Genomic DNA, 16,429 nt, shown 5'->3' with positions numbered 1-16,429 from the left:
AGATCTTCTATTCTGTCTATTAGACCTGCATCTCCCCTGTACCTCCTCAAGCCATCTGTATGTGAAGCAAGAAAAAGTTAAGGAGCGGTCCATCTACACTTTTATAGGGAGGATGCTGCCGTGAGCTCCTCCCAGCTAATCACACAAACAGCAGTAAAGCAAGATAACTACACAGTTAGGGGGGACTGCATAGTTAGGTTTTTGAGGAATTATTGAAACTGACCTCAGTGACCCATGATCAGAGCTGTGGCTAATGACTGCGTGCCCAATTATGATGAAGCAAGCACCATGGCTCGTAGGGGCCCCACAACACGCTTTTCTTAGCTCATTGAATTAAAGTATAAACCTCTGCCATGTATGAGTGGTAAAGGCTTGTTAATTTGGTTGCTTTTCCAATTCACGTCTGACAGCAAGATGAAGGAACATTGGGGCATCAGAAGCTTTGGAAAGTAGCCACCAACCTCAGAGAAAGAGAGAAAGAGGGAAAAGGCAGTATGAGGTGTGGAGAAAACAGCAGCAGGTACAAGGAGCTCAAATGAGATTAATGGCGCCTAAATAGAGCACATAAAGGAACAGTTACAAATCTAAGAAAAGGGAAAGAAAGACTAGGAAAAAAACACAGAAAGAGCCTGTAGATAAAATTCTCTTCCTGGGACAGCAGGCTAAGAGAAATTACACAGGGAGCAGGTAAGCTTGTAACACGGGGAGAATAGAAAAGAAAATGCAGTTTTATGAAGTGTGTTTGCCTAATCCAGCAAGCACTTTTGTTTTATTTTTCTATTTGCTTCTTTTATTGGTAAAGTAAGTTTCAAGTGCATGAATGGTATGACTGAGAGAGCCAGGGTATAATAATTTGAAGTGTTTGCACCAGCGCTAATGTAGGACGAGAGTTATAGCAAAGATATGAAAGGGGTAGCGATAATAAATATGTGAAAGGGCAATAGTGACACCAAAATAAGCCACCTATTTATAAAACTGACATGGAAGAAATTCTAAAGGTTAACTTCTGAAATTGTAGCCGATGTTAAAAAGTTTCTCGTTGTTGGCAGGATTCGAACCTGCGCAGGGAGACCCCAATGGATTTCTAGTCCATCGCCTTAACCACTCGGCCACAACAACTGACTGTAAGATTTGTGCAAATAATCTGTATGAAAGTTTTCAAGGTGTCCCACAGCAAATTCCTGGTATTCTGCAAAGCACTTTTTAAAAATAATGTTTTTTTCAGCAGGCACATTCTCTCCTAAAAACAAAAATTGCATGAGTATATCTCTAGTTTGGAAAAGGATAGGCTTTCATGCATACTCTCATGTGGCACTCAAGATTTTGGGACCCTATTGCACTCTGTTTTCGTGCTGCTTTTAGTCTATGGCCCATATTACAGAAGTCTACCATCTTTGAGTATTTGAGGCTCCTTTGTAAGTGCTTTATCTTTTTTACTTGAAGAGCTATATAATAAAGGGGTCAGGGAAAGATTGCATTTATGGAAGATAAAAGAAGGCACACTTGTCTCACCAAATGCCGTAGAGAAACCTGATGTTTTACTCATGTTATCCTTAGTTTGTTTTTGTTAGACCTTGCATTCTTAAGGTGGCCTCAACCCTACCTTATTGCTTTTCAACTACGCATTTTGCTGTATCTTTTTGTTGGCCCTAGGACTCTGATCACTTTATCGCTACTAATCAGTGCTGAAGTGCACGTGCTTCTTCCCTTATCATGTGTGTAATTGGAGTATACCTGACTGACAGATTTAATTGACTTGAAAGCCCCTTGTAAAGTGGTATACCATATACCCAGGAACTGATTGTGCCGCCCAAATAAAGTAGCATTTCAAACCTGTCTCAAGCCTGCTACTGCAGTGCCTGTGCTGCAGTGTACTGCCACTTCGACTTGCCATTTAAAACTACTTGCCAAGTCTTAAACTCCAATTTTATTACATATAATTAACCCCTAAGGTAGGCCCTAGGTAGTCCTAGGGGCATCATGCTATGTAAGTAAAAGGTAAGACATGTACTGTGGTAGTTTGCATGTCCTGGTAGTACCAAACAGTCTATTACATTTTTCACTGCAGTGAGGTCTGCCCCTCTCATAGGTTAGCATTGGGTATTCCCTTATACTTTTTTGGGGGTAATTCCATATGAGAGAGGAGAAGCTTTATTTATTTATTGATAAATCCTATTTACTGGTGAGGTTGGATTTAACTTTACTATTTTATAAATGCCATTTTTAGAGAGTGAGCATTTCTCTGCACTTACTGCTCTATTTGCCTGAAAACCTGTCTTCAATTGACGTCTGGATTGGGCTGCGAGACAGCTACATTTGTGCATTCCCTCTAGACAGCCACAACACAGGTCACTCAACTGCAACTGCATTTTGATTGGCATGGGGGAGAGCTCCATTCCCCCCCACCACAAATAGGTTCAAGAACGATAATTTATGTCAGTAGGTACAATATAGCTACATCTTATAATCATGTGTGTTTAAATAATTTGTCGTTAGATCGTTTAAATATTTTAAAGGATCTGTTTTTAATAGACATTTTACAAAAACAACTGAGTACATTTGGTAATTCTGTAAAAGAAAAAACCAACTGCCGTGACATTGCCAACCACAATGCCGTGACTCGGATCCGAACCGAGGTTGCTGCAGCCACAACGCAGAGTACTAACCACTATACGATCACGCGAGCTACTTGGGCTCAATGACATACAGTGACATGGAGAATTTATAATTCGGAACACTCAGGGAACTCCTGTGATAGGCTGAATGTGTTCATTGCTTCCTCATTCCTTATACAAAGGCTTTGTCTCCTCAGTGGTTGATAGGCTGAAACCGTTTCCTGGCCGCCTGCTTGTGAACTGCCAGGAGTCAAAGATCACACATAGACTTGTGGGCCTGTGATGGGACACCAATGCAGAGGAACACACCTGGCGCAGATCTTCTATTCTGTCTAGTAGACCTGCATCTCCCCTGTACCTCCTCAAGCCATCTGTATGTGAAGCAAGAAAGAGTTAAGGAGCGGTCCATCTACACTTTTATAGGGAGGATGCTGCCGTGAGCTCCTCCCAGCTAATCACTCAAACAGCAGTAAAGCAAGATAACTACAAAGTTAGGGGGGACTGCATGGTTAGGTTTTTGAGGAATTATTGAAACTGACCTCAGTGACCCATGATCAGAGCTGTGGCTAATGACTGTGTGCCTAATTATGATGAAGCAAGCACCATGGCTCGTAGGGGCCCCACAACACGCTTTTCTTAGCTCATTGAATTAAAGTATAAACCTCTGCCATGTATGAGTGGTAAAGGCTTGTTAATTTGGTTGCTTTTCCAATTCACGTCTGACAACAAGATGAAGGAACATTGGGGCATCAGAAGCTTTGGAAAGTAGCCACCAACCTCAGAGAAAGAGAGAAAGAGGGAAAAGGCAGTATGAGGTGTGGAGAAAACAGCAGCAGGTACAAGGAGCTCAAATGAGATTAATGGCGCCTAAATAGAGCACGTAAAGGAACAGTTACAAATCTAAGAAAAGGGAAACAAAGACTAGGAAAAAAACACGGAAAGAGCCTGTAGATAAAATTCTCTTCCTGGGACAGCAGGCTAAGATAAATTACACAGGGAGCAGTTAAGCTTGTAACACGGGGAGAATAGAAAAGAAAATGCAGTTTTATGAAGTGTGTTTGCCTAATCCAGCAAGCACTTTTGTTTTATTTTTCTATTTGCTTCTTTTATTGCTAAAGTAAGTTTCAAGTGCATGAATGGTATGACTGAGACAGCCAGGGTATAATAATTTGAAGTGTTTGCACAAGCGCTAATGTAGGACGAGAGTTATAGCAAAGATATGAAAGGGGTAGCGATAATAAATATGTGAAAGGGCAATAGTGACACCAAAATAAGCCACCTATTTATAAAACTGACATGGAAGAAATTCTAAAGGTTAACTTCTGAAATTGGAGCCGATGTTAAAAAGTTTCTCGTTGTTGGGAGGATTCGAACATGCACGGGGGGACCCCAATGGATTTCTAGTCCATCGCCTTAACCACTCGGCCACAACAACTGACTGTAAGGTTTATGCAAAGAATCTGCATGAAAGATTTCAAGGTGTCCCACAGAAAATTCCTGATATTCTGCAATGCACTTTTTAAAAATAATATTTTTTTCAGCAGGCACATTCTCTCCAAAAAACAAAAATAAGGCTACATCTTATAATCATGTGTGTTTAAATAATTTGTCGTTAGATCGTTTAAATATTTTAAAGGATCTGTTTTTAATAGACATTTTACAAAAACAACTGGTACATTTGGTAATTCTGTAAAAGAAAAACCCAACTGCCGTGACATTGCCAACCACAATGCCGTGACTCAGATTCGAACCGAGGTTGCTGCGGCCACAACGCAGAGTACTAACCACTATACGATCACGGCGAGCTACTTGGGCTCAATAACATACAGTGACATGGAGAATTTATAATTCGAAACACTCAGGGAACTCCTGTGATAGGCTGAATGTGTTCATTGCTTCCTCATTCCTTATACAAAGGCTTTGTCTCCTCAGTGGTTGATAGGCTGAAACCGTTTCCTGGCCGCCTGCTTGAGAACTGCCAGAAGTCAAAGATCACATATACACTTGTGGGCCTGTGATGGGACACCAATGCAGAGAAACACACCTGGCGCAGATCTTCTATTTTGTCTATTAGACCTGCATCTCCCCTGTACCTCCTCAAGCCATCTGTATGTGAAGCAAGAAAAAGTTAAGGAGCAGTCCATCTACACTTTTATAGGGAGGATGCTGCTGTGAGCTCCTCCCAGCTAATCACACAAACAGCAGTAAAGCAAGATAACTACACAGTTAGGGGGGACTGCATGGTTAGGTTTTTGGGGAATTATTGAAACTGACCTCAGTGACCGATGATCAGAGCTGTGGCTAATGACTGCGTGCCCAATTATGATGAAGCAAGCACCATGGCTCGTAGGGGCCCCACAACACGCTTTTTTTAGCTCATTGAATTAAAGTATAAACCTCTGCCATGTATGAGTGGTAAAGGCTTGTTAATTTGGTTGGTTTTCCAATTCACGTCTGACAACAAGATGAAGGAACATTGGGGCATCAGAAGCTTTGGAAAGTAGCCACCAACCTCAGAGAAAGAGAGAAAGAGGGAAAAGGCAGTATGAGGTGTGGAGAAAACAGCAGCAGGTACAAGGAGCTCAAATGAGATTAATGGCGCCTAAATACAGCACATAAAGGAACAGTTACAAATCTAAGAAAAGGGAAAGAAAGACTAGGAAAAAAACACGGAAAGAGCCTGTAGATAAAATTCTCTTCCTGGGACAGCAGGTTAAGAGAAATTACACAGGGAGCAGTTAAGCTTGTAACACTGGGAGAATAGAAAAGAAAATGCAGTTTTATGAAGTGTGTTTTCCTAATCCAGCAAGCTCTTTTGTGTTATTTTTCTATTTGCTTCTTTTATTGGTAAAGTAAGTTTCAAGTGCATGAATGGTATGACTGAGAGAGCCAGGGTATAATAATTTGAAGTGTTTGCACCAGTGCTAATGTAGGACGAGAGTTATAGCAAAGATATGAAAGGGGTAGCGATAATAAATATGTGAAAGGGCAATAGTGACACCAAAATAAGCCACCTATTTATAAAACTGACATGGAAGAAATTCTAAAGGTTAACTTCTGAAATTGTAGCCCATGTTAAAAAGTTTCTCATTGTTGGCAGGATTCGAAGCTGCGCGGGGAGACCACAATGGATTGCTAGTCCATCGCCTTAACCACTCGGCCACAACAACTGACTGTAAGTTTTGTGCAAATAATCTGTATGAAAGTTTTCAAGGTGTCCCACAGCAAATTCCTGGTATTCTGCAATGCACTTTTTAAAAATAATGGTTTTTTCAGCAGGCACATTCTCTCCTAAAAACAAAAACTTGCATGAGTATATCTCTAGTTTGGAAAAGGATAGGCTTTCATGCATACTCTCATGTGACACTCAAGGTTTTGGGACCCTATTGCACTCTGTTTTCGTGCTGCTTTTAGTCTATGGCCCATATTACAGAAGTCTACCATCTTTGAGTATTTGAGGCTCCTTTGTAAGTGCTTTATCTTTTTTACTTGAAGAGCTATATAATAAAGGGGTCAGGGAAAGATTGCATTTATGGAAGATAAAAAAAGGCACACTTGTCTCACCAAATGCCATAGAGAAACCTGATGTTTTACTCATGTTATCCTTAGTGTGTTTTTGTTAGACCTTGCATTCTTAAGGTGGCCTCAACCCTACCTTTTTGCTTTTCACCTACGCATTTTGCTGTATCTTTTTGTTGGCCTTAGGACTCTGATCACTTTATCACTACTAATCAGTGCTGAAGTGCACGTGCTTCTTCCCTAATCATGTGTGTAATTGGAGTATACCTGACTGACAGATTTAATTTACTTGAAAGCCCCTTGTAAAGTGGTATACCATATACCCAGGGACTGATTGTGATGCCCAAAGAAGTAGCATTTCAAACCTGTCTCAAGCCTGCTACTGCAGTGCCTGTACTGCAGTGTACTGCCACTTCGACTTGCCATTTAAAACTACTTGCCAAGCCTTAAACTCCAATTTTATTACATATAATTAACCCCTAAGGTAGGCCCTAGGTAGTCCTAGGGGCATCATGCTATGTAAGTAAAAGGTAAGACATATACTGTGGTAGTTTGCATGTCCAGGTAGTACCAAACAGTCTATTACATTTTTCACTACAGTGAGGTCTGCCCCTCTCATAGGTTAGCATTGGGTATTCCCTTATACTTTTTGGGGGGGTAATTCCATATCAGAGAGGAGAAGCTTTATTTATTTATTGATAAATCCTATTTACTGGTGAGGTTGGATTTAACTTTACTATTTTAGAAATGCCATTTTTAGAGAGTGAGCATTTCTCTGCACTTCCTGCTCTATTTGCCTGAAAACCTGTCTCCAATTGACGTCTGGATTGGGCTGCGAGACAGCTACATTTGTGCATTCTCTCTAGACAGCCACAACACAGGTAACTCAACTGCAACTGCATTTTGATTGGTTGCATTTTGATTGGCATGGGGGAGAGCTCCATTCACCCCACCACAAATAGGTTCAAGAACGATAATTTATGTCAGTAGGTACAATATAGCTACATCTTATAATCATGTGTGTTTAAATAATTTGTCGTTAGATCGTTTAAATATTTTAAAGGATCTGTTTTTAATAGACATTTTACAAAAACAACTGGTACATTTGGTAATTCTGTAAAAGAAAAACCCAACTGCCGTGACATTGCCAACCACAATGCCGTGACTCGGATTCGAACCAAGGTTGCTGCGGCCACAACGCAGAGTACTAACCACTATACGATCACGGCGAGCTACTTGGGCTCAATAACACGCAGTGACATGGAGAATTTATAATTCGAAACACTCAGGGAACTCCTGTGATAGGCTGAATGTGTTAATTGCTTCCTCATTCCTTATACAAAGGCTTTGTCTTCTCAGTGGTTGATAGGCTGAAACCGTTTCCTGGCCGCCTGCTTGTGAACTGCCAGGAGTCAAAGATCACACATACACTTGTGGGCCTGTGATGGGACACCAATGCAGAGAAACACACCTGGCGCAGATCTTCTATTCTGTCTAGTAGACCTGCATCTCCCCTGTACCTCCTCAAGCCATCTGTATGTGTAGCAAGAAAGAGTTAAGGAGCGGTCCATCTACACTTTTATAGGGAGGATGCTGCCGTGAGCTCCTCCCAGCTAATCACACAAACAGCAGTAAAGCAAGATAACTACACAGTTAGGGGGGACTGCATGGTTAGGTTTTTGAGGAATTATTGAAACTGACCTCCGTGACCCATGATCAGAGCTGTGGCTAATGACTGCGTGACTAATTATGATGAAGCAAGCACCATGGCTCGTAGGGGCCCCACAACACGCTTTTCTTAGCTCATTTAATTAAAGTATAAACCTCTGCCATGTATGAGTGGTAAAGGCTTGTTAATTTGGTTGCTTTTCCAATTCACGTCTGACAACAAGATGAAGGAACATTGGGGCATCAGAAGCTTTGGAAAGTAGCCACCAACCTCAGAGAAAGCGAGAAAGAGGGAAAAGGCAGTATGAGGTGTGGAGAAAACAGCAGCAGGTACAAGGAGCTCAAAGGAGATTAATGGCGCCTAAATAGAGCACGTAAAGGAACAGTTACAAATCTAAGAAAAGGGAAAGAAAGACTAGGAAAAAAACACGGAAAGAGCCTCTAGATAAAATTCTCTTCCTGGGACAGCAGGCTAAGAGAAATTACACAGGGAGCAGTTAAGCTTGTAACACGGGGAGAATAGAAAAGAAAATGCAGTTTTATGAAGTGTGTCTGCCTAATCCAGCAAGCACTTTTGTTTAATTTTTCTATTTGCTTCTTTTATTGGTAAAGTAAGTTTCAAGTGCATGAATGGTATGACTGAGAGATCCTGGGTATAATAATTTGAAGTGTTTGCACCAGCGCTAATGTAGGACGAGAGTTATAGCAAAGATATGAAAGGGGTAGTGATAATAAATATGTGAAAGGGCAATAGTGACACCAAAATAAGCCACCTATTTATAAAACTGACATGGAAGAAATTCTAAAGGTTAACTTCTGAAATTGTAGGCGATGTTAAAAAGTTTCTCATTGTTGGGTGGATTCGAACCTGCGCAGGGGGACGCCAATGGATTTCTAGTCCATCGCCTTAACCACTCGGCCACAACAACTGACTGTAAGTTTTGTGCAAATAATCTGTATGAAAGTTTTCAAGGTGTCCCACAGCAAATTCCTGATATTCTGCAATGTACTTTTTAAAAATAATGTTTTTTTCAGCAGGCACATTCTCTCCTAAAAACAAAAATAAAGCTACATCTTATAATCATGTGTGTTTAAATAATTTGTCGTTAGATCGTTTAAATATTTTAAAGGATCTGTTTTTAATAGACATTTTACAAAAACAACTGGTACATTTGGTAATTCTGTAAAAGAAAAACCCAACTGCCGTGACATTGCCAACCACAATGCCGTGACTCAGATTCGAACCGAGGTTGCTGCGGCCACAACGCAGAGTACTAACCACTATACGATCACGGCGAGCTACTTGGGCTCAATAACATACAGTGACATGGAGAATTTATAATTCGGAACACTCAGGGAACTCCTGTGATAGGCTGAATGTGTTCATTGCTTCCTCATTCCTTATACAAAGGCTTTGTCTCCTCAGTGGTTGATAGGCTGAAACCGTTTCCTGGCCGCCTGCTTGTGAACTGCCAGGAGTCAAAGATCACACATACACTTGTGGGCCTGTGATGGGACACCAATGCAGAGAAACACACCTGGCGCAGATCTTCTATTCTGTCTAGTAGACCTGCATCTCCCCTGTACCTCCTCAAGCCATCTGTATGTGAAGCAAGAAAGAGTTAAGGAGCGGTCCATCTACACTTTTATAGGGAGGATGCTTCCGTGAGCTCCTCCCAGCTAATCACACAAACAGCAGTAAAGCAAGATAACTACACAGTTAGGGGGGACTGCATGGTTAGGTGTTTGAGGAATTATTGAAACTGACCTCAGTGACCCATGATCAGAGCTGTGGCTAATGACTGCGTGCCTAATTATGATGAAGCAAGCACCATGGCTCGTAGGGGCCCCACAACACGCTTTTCTTAGCTCATTGAATTAAAGTATAAGCCTCTGCCATGTATGAATGGTAAAGGCTTGTTAATTTGGTTGCTTTTCCAATTCACGTCTGACAACAAGATGAAGGAACATTGGGGCATCAGAAGCTTTGGAAAGTAGCCACCAACCTCAGAGAAAGAGAGAAAGAGGGAAAAGGCAGTATGAGGTGTGGAGAAAACAGCAGCAGGTACAAGGAGCTCAAATGAGATTAATGGCGCCTAAATAGAGCACGTAAAGGAACAGTTACAAATCTAAGAAAAGGGAAAGAAAGACTAGGAAAAAAACACGGAAAGAGCCTGTAGATAAAATTCTCTTCCTGGGACAGCAGGCTAAGAGAAATTACACAGGGAGCAGTTAAGCTTGTAACACGGGGAGAATAGAAAAGAAAATGCAGTTTTATCAAGTGTGTTTGCCTAATCCAGCAAGCACTTTTGTTTTATTTTTCTATTTGCTTCTTTTATTGGTAAAGTAAGTTTCAAGTGCATGAATGGTATGACTGAGAGAGCCAGGGTATAATAATTTGAAGTGTTTGCACCAGCGCTAATGTAGGACGAGAGTTATAGCAAAGATATGAAAGGGGTAGCGATAATAAATATGTGAAAGGGCAATAGTGACACGAAAATAAGCCACCTATTTATAAAACTGACATAGAAGAAATTCTAAAGGTTAACTTCTGAAATTGTAGCCGATGTTAAAAAGTTTCTCGTTGTTGGCAGGATTCGAACCTGCGCGGGGGGACGCCAATGGATTTCTAGTCCATCGCCTTAACCACTCGGCCACAAATGACTGTAAGTTTTGTGCAAATAATCTGTATGAAAGTTTTCAAGGTGTCCCACAGCAAATTCCTGATATTCTGCAATGTACTTTTTAAAAATAATGTTTTTTTCAGCAGGCACATTCTCTCCTAAAAACAAAAATAAAGCTACATCTTATAATCGTGTGTGTTTAAATAATTTGTCGTTAGATCGTTTAAATATTTTAAAGGATCTGTTTTTAATAGACATTTTACAAAAACAACTGGTACATTTGGTAATTCTGTAAAAGAAAAACCCAACTGCCGTGACATTGCCAACCACAATGCCGTGACTCGGATTCCAACCGAGGTTGCTGCGGCCACAACACAGAGTACTAAAAACTATACGATCACGGCGAGCTACTTGGGCTCAATAACATACAGTGACATGGAGAATTTATAATTCGAAACACTCAGGGAACTCCTGTGATAGGCTGAATGTGTTCATTGCTTCCTCATTCCTTATACAAAGGCTTTGTCTCCTCAGTGGTTGATAGGCTGAAACCGTTTCCTGGCCGCCTGCTTGTGAACTGCCAGGAGTCAAAGATCACACATACACTTGTGGGCCTGTGATGGGACACCAATGCAGAGAAACACACCTGGCGCAGATCTTCTATTCTGTCTAGTAGACCTGCATCTCCCCTGTACCTCCTCAAGCCATCTGTATGTGAAGCAAGAAAGAGTTAAGGAGCGGTCCATCTACACTTTTATAGAGAGGATGCTGCCGTGAGCTCCTCCCAGCTAATCACACAAACAGCAGTAAAGCAAGATAACTACACAGTTAGGGGGGACTGCATGCTTAGGTTTTTGAGGAATTATTGAAACTGACCTCAGTGACCCATGATCAGAGCTGTGGCTAATGACTGCGTGCCCAATTATGATGAAGCAAGCACCATGGCTCGTAGGGGCCCCACAACACGCTTTTCTTAGCTCATTGAATTAAAGTATAAACCTCTGCCATGTATGAGTGGTAAAGGCTTGTTAATTTGGTTGCTTTTCCAATTCACGTCTGACAGCAAGATGAAGGAACATTGGGGCATCAGAAGCTTTGGAAAGTAGCCACCAACCTCAGAGAAAGAGAGAAAGAGGAAAAAGGCAGTATGAGGTGTGGAGATAACAGCAGCAGGTACAAGGAGCTCAAATGAGATTAATGGCGCCTAAATAGAGCACATGAAGGAACAGTTACAAATCTAAGAAAAGGGAAAGAAAGACTAGGAAAAAAACACGGAAAGAGCCTCTAGATAAAATTCTCTTCCTGGGACAGCAGGCTAAGAGAAATTACACAGGGAGCAGTTAAGCTTGTAACACGGGGAGAATAGAAAAGAAAATGCAGTTTTATGAAGTGTGTTTGCCTAATCCAGCAAGCACTTTTGTTTTATTTTTCTATTTGCTTCTTTTATTGGTAAAGTAAGTTTCAAGTGCATGAATGGTATGACTGAGAGAACCAGGGTATAATAATTTGAAGTGTTTGCACCAGCGCTAATGTAGGACGAGAGTTATAGCAAAGATATGAAAGGGGTAGCGATAATAAATATGTGAAAGGGCAATAGTGACACCAAAATAAGCCACCTATTTATAAAACTGACATGGAAGAAATTCTAAAGGTTAACTTCTGAAATTGTAGCCGATGTTAAAAAGTTTCTCGTTGTTGGCAGGATTCGAACCTGCGCGGGGAGACCCCAATGGATTTCTAGTCCATCGCCTTTACCACTCGGCCACAACAACTGACTGTAAGTTTTGTGCAAATAATCTGTATGAAAGTTTTCAAGGTGTCCCACAGCAAATTCCTGGTATTCTGCAATGCACTTTTTAAAAATAATGTTTTTTTCAGCAGGCACATTCTCTCGTAAAAATAAAAATAAAGCTACATCTTATAATCGTGTGTGTTTAAATAATTTGTCGTTAGATCGTTTAAATATTTTAAAGGATCTGTTTTTAATAGACATTTTACAAAAACAACTGGTACATTTGGTAATTCTGTAAAAGAAAAACCCAACTGCCGTGACATTGCCAACCACAATGCCGTGACTCGGATTTAAACCGAGGTTGCTGCGGCCACAACACAGAGTACTAACCACTATACGATCACGGCGAGCTACTTGGGCTCAATAACATACAGTGACATGGAGAATTTATAATTCGAAACACTCAGGGAACTCCTGTGATAGGCTGAATGTGTTCATTGCTTCCTCATTCCTTATACAAAGGCTTTGTCTCCTCAGTGGTTGATAGGCTGAAACCGTTTCCTGGCCGCCTGCTTGTGAACTGCCAGGAGTCAAAGATCACACATACACTTGTGGGCCTGTGATGGGACACCAATGCAGAGAAACACACCTGGCGCAGATCTTCTATTCTGTCTAGTAGACCTGCATCTCCCCTGTACCTCTTCAAGCCATCTGTATGTGAAGCAAGAAAGAGTTAAGGAGCGGTCCATCTACACTTTTATAGAGAGGATGCTGCTGTGAGCTCCTCCCAGCTAATCAAACAAACAGCAGTAAAGCAAGATAACTACACAGTTAGGGGGGACTGCATGGTTAGGTTTTTGAGGAATTATTGAAACTGACCTCAGTGACCCATGTTCAGAGCTGTGGCTAATGACTGCGTGCCTAATTATGATGAAGCAAGCACCATGGCTCGTAGGGGCCCCACAACACACTTTTCTTAGCTCATTGAATTAAAGTATAAACCTCTGCCATGTATGAGTGGTAAAGGCTTGTTAATTTGGTTGCTTTTCCAATTCACGTCTGACAACAAGATGAAGGAACATTGGGGCATCAGAAGCTTTGTAAAGTAGCCACCAACCTCAGAGAAAGAGAGAAAGAGGGAAAAGGCAGTATGAGGTGTGGAGAAAACAGCAGCAGGTACAAGGAGCTCAAATGAGATTAATGGCGCCTAAATAGAGCACGTAAAGGAACAGTTACAAATCTAAGAAAAGGGAAACAAAGACTAGGAAAAAAACACGGAAAGAGCCTCTAGATAAAATTCTCTTCCTGGGACAGCAGGCTAAGAGAAATTACACAGGGAGCAGTTAAGCTTGTAACACGGGGAGAATAGAAAAGAAAATGCAGTTTTATGAAGTGTGTTTGCCTAATCCAGCAAGCACTTTTGTTTTATTTTTCTATTTGCTTCTTTTATTGGTAAAGTAAGTTTCAAGTGCATGAATGGTATTACTGAGAGAGCCAGGGTATAATAATTTGAAGTGTTTGCACCAGCGCTAATGTAGGACGAGAGTTATAGCAAAGATATGAAAGGGGTAGCGATAATAAATATGTGAAAGGGCAATAGTGACACCAAAATAAGCCACCTATTTATAAAACTGACATGGAAGAAATTCTAAAGGTTAACTTCTGAAATTGTAGCCGATGTTAAAAAGTTTCTCGTTGTTGGCAGGATTCAAACCTGCACAAGGGTACCCCAATGGATTTCTAGTCCATCGCCTTAACCACTCGGCCACAACAACTGACTGTAAGTTTTGTGCAAATAATCTGTATGAAAGTTTTCAAGGTGTCCCACAGCAAATTCCTGAAATTCTGCAATGCACTTTTTAAAAATAATGTATTTTTCAGCAGGCACATTCTCTCGTAAAAATAAAAATAAGGCTACATCTTATAATCATGTGTGATTAAATAATTTGTCAGTAGATCATTTAAATATTTTAAAGGATCTGTTTTTAATAGACATTTTACAAAAACACCTGGTACATTTGGTAATTCTGTAAAAGAAAAACCCAACTGCCGTGACATTGCCAACCACAATGCCGTGACTCGGATTCAAGCCGAGGTTGCTGCAGCCACAACGCAGAGTACTAACCACTATACGATCACGGCGAGCTACTTGGGCTCAATAACATACAGTGACATGGAGAATTTATAATTCGAAACACTCAGGGAACTCCTGTGATAGGCTGAATGTGTTCATTGCTTCCTCATTCCTTATACAAAGGCTTTGTCTCCTCAGTGGTTGATAGGCTGAAACCGTTTCCTGGCCGCCTGCTTGTGAACTGCCAGAAGTCTAAGATCACATATACACTTGTGGGCCTGTGATGGGACACCAATGCAGAGAAACACACCTGGCGTAGATCTTCTATTCTGTCTATTAGACCTGCATCTCCCCTGTACCTCCTCAAACCATCTGTATGTGAAGATAGAAAAAGTTAAGGAGCGGTCCATCTACACCAGGGGTGCCCAAACCTGTCCTGGCGGCCGTATCCATGCCAGATTTTTGGGATATCCCCATCTGGGGATCACGGTTCGATCCCCGGCACCGGCGGCAGATTAGCCTAGCACCAGGTGACTCTGGGAAATAGCTGGCGCCGCGGCTAGGGCGGCTGACTCCGGAATCTGGAGATTTTTTTATTTTAGGTTTTTGTAGAGCGCGTAGTAACCCTCGAGCATCCCAGAGATCAGGGTTCGATCCCCGGCACCGGCCGCAGATTAGCCCAGCACCACGTGACTCTGGGAAATAGCTGACGCCGCGGCTAGGGAGGCTGACTCCGGAATCTGGAGATCACGGTTCGATCCCCGGCACCGGCGGCAGATTAGCCCAGCACCAGGTGACTCTGGGAAATAGCTGGTGCCGCGGCTAGGGCGGCTGACTCCGGAATCTGGAGATTTTTTTATTTAAGGTTTTTGTAGAGCGCGTAGTAACCCTCGAGCATCCCAGAGATCAGGGTTCGATCCCCGGCACCGGCCGCAGATTAGCCCAGCACCATGTGACTCCGGGCAATAGCTGGCGCCGCGGCTAGGGCGGCTGACTCCGGAATCTGGGGATCACGGTTCGATCCCCGGCACCGGCGGCAGATTAGCCCAGCACCATGTGACTCTGGGCAATAGCTTGCTTAATCTTCCCGACGGCCCCTAGCGCCTAGAAACCCTTACGGGTGATTGTGCGCCTTACAAATGTGGATTATTATTATTATTATTATTATTTGGGCCGATTCCGATCCGGTTCGTAAAAGCACATCTGCCCGAATCTGTCGGACAACCACGTACGCCCGGGAGAGGACTGCCCGGGGCCCGTGGAGCCCGTCCTGGTCACTCTGACCTGCCATTGGCCTGGAGAAGGGAGCGCCGGACGCCCGGGGGGAGGACTGCCCGGGACCCGTGGAGCCCGTCCTGGGCACTCTGACCTGCCGTCGGCCCGGGGAAGGGAGCCCCGGACGCCCGGGGGGAGGACTGCCCGGGACCCATGGAGCCCGTCCTGGGCACTCTGACCTGCCGACGGCCCGGGGAAGGGAGCCCCGGACGCCCGGGGGAGGACTGCCCGGGACCCGTGGAACTCGTCCTGGGCACTCTGACATGCCGCTGACCCGGGGAAGGGAACCCCGGACGCCCGGGAACCGTAGAGCCCGTCCTGGGCACTCTGACAAGCCGTCGGACCGGGGAAAGGAGCCCCGGACGCCCGGGACCCGTGGAGCCTGTCCTGGGAACTCCGGCATGCCATTGGCCCGGGGAAGGGAGTCCCAGATACCCGGGACCCGTGGAGCCCGTCATGGGCACTCTGACAAGCCGGTGTCCCGGGGAAGGGAGCCCCGGACGCCCGGGACTCGTGGAGCCCGTCCTGGGCACTCTGGCATGCCGTTGGCCTGGGGAAGGGAGCCCCGGACGCACAGGGCCCGTGGAGCCCATCCTGGGCACTTTGACATGCCGTTGGCCTGGGGAAGGGAGCCCCGGACGCCCTGGGGGGGAGGACTGCCAGGGACCCGTGGAGCCCATCCTGGGCACTTTGACCTGCCGTTGGCCTGGAGATGGAAGCCCCGGATGCCTGGGGGAGGACTGCCCGGGACCCATGGAGCCCGTCCCGGGTACTTTGCCATGCTGTTGGCCTCCTGGAGATGGGTGCCCCGGACACCCGGGGGAGGACTGCCCGGGACGTATGGAGCCCGTCCCGGGCACTTTTCCATGCCGTCGGCAGGGATGGAGCCCCGGACGCCCGGGGGAGGACTGCCCAAGAGCCA

The 16,429-nt window shown here is 43.7% G+C and overlaps 6 non-coding genes across 6 annotated transcripts; all 6 read right to left on the bottom strand.

The window, feature by feature from the left end:
* Positions 1–1,037: 1,037 nt before the first annotated feature.
* TRNAS-AGA (transfer RNA serine (anticodon AGA)) lies at positions 1,038–1,119 on the bottom strand. Its single transcript has one exon. It is a non-coding gene; the product is annotated as a tRNA-Ser (tRNA).
* A 4,584-nt stretch (positions 1,120–5,703) lies between these two features.
* TRNAA-AGC (transfer RNA alanine (anticodon AGC)) lies at positions 5,704–5,785 on the bottom strand. Its single transcript has one exon. It is a non-coding gene; the product is annotated as a tRNA-Ala (tRNA).
* Positions 5,786–7,291: 1,506 nt separating this feature from the next.
* Positions 7,292–7,363, bottom strand: TRNAH-GUG (transfer RNA histidin (anticodon GUG)). The gene has a single exon. It is a non-coding gene; the product is annotated as a tRNA-His (tRNA).
* A 3,021-nt stretch (positions 7,364–10,384) lies between these two features.
* Positions 10,385–10,467, bottom strand: TRNAS-AGA (transfer RNA serine (anticodon AGA)). The gene has a single exon. It is a non-coding gene; the product is annotated as a tRNA-Ser (tRNA).
* A 1,649-nt stretch (positions 10,468–12,116) lies between these two features.
* TRNAS-AGA (transfer RNA serine (anticodon AGA)) lies at positions 12,117–12,198 on the bottom strand. The gene has a single exon. It is a non-coding gene; the product is annotated as a tRNA-Ser (tRNA).
* A 1,653-nt stretch (positions 12,199–13,851) lies between these two features.
* On the bottom strand, positions 13,852–13,933 carry TRNAS-AGA (transfer RNA serine (anticodon AGA)). Its single transcript has one exon. It is a non-coding gene; the product is annotated as a tRNA-Ser (tRNA).
* Positions 13,934–16,429: the final 2,496 nt, after the last annotated feature.

Source organism: Lissotriton helveticus, chromosome 12 (assembly GCF_964261635.1).
Source record: "Lissotriton helveticus chromosome 12, aLisHel1.1, whole genome shotgun sequence".
In the NCBI taxonomy this organism is placed as follows: domain Eukaryota; kingdom Metazoa; phylum Chordata; class Amphibia; order Caudata; family Salamandridae; genus Lissotriton; species Lissotriton helveticus.
The sequence above is the reverse complement of the archived record's forward strand: the minus strand, read 5'-3'. Positions and strand labels throughout refer to the sequence as shown.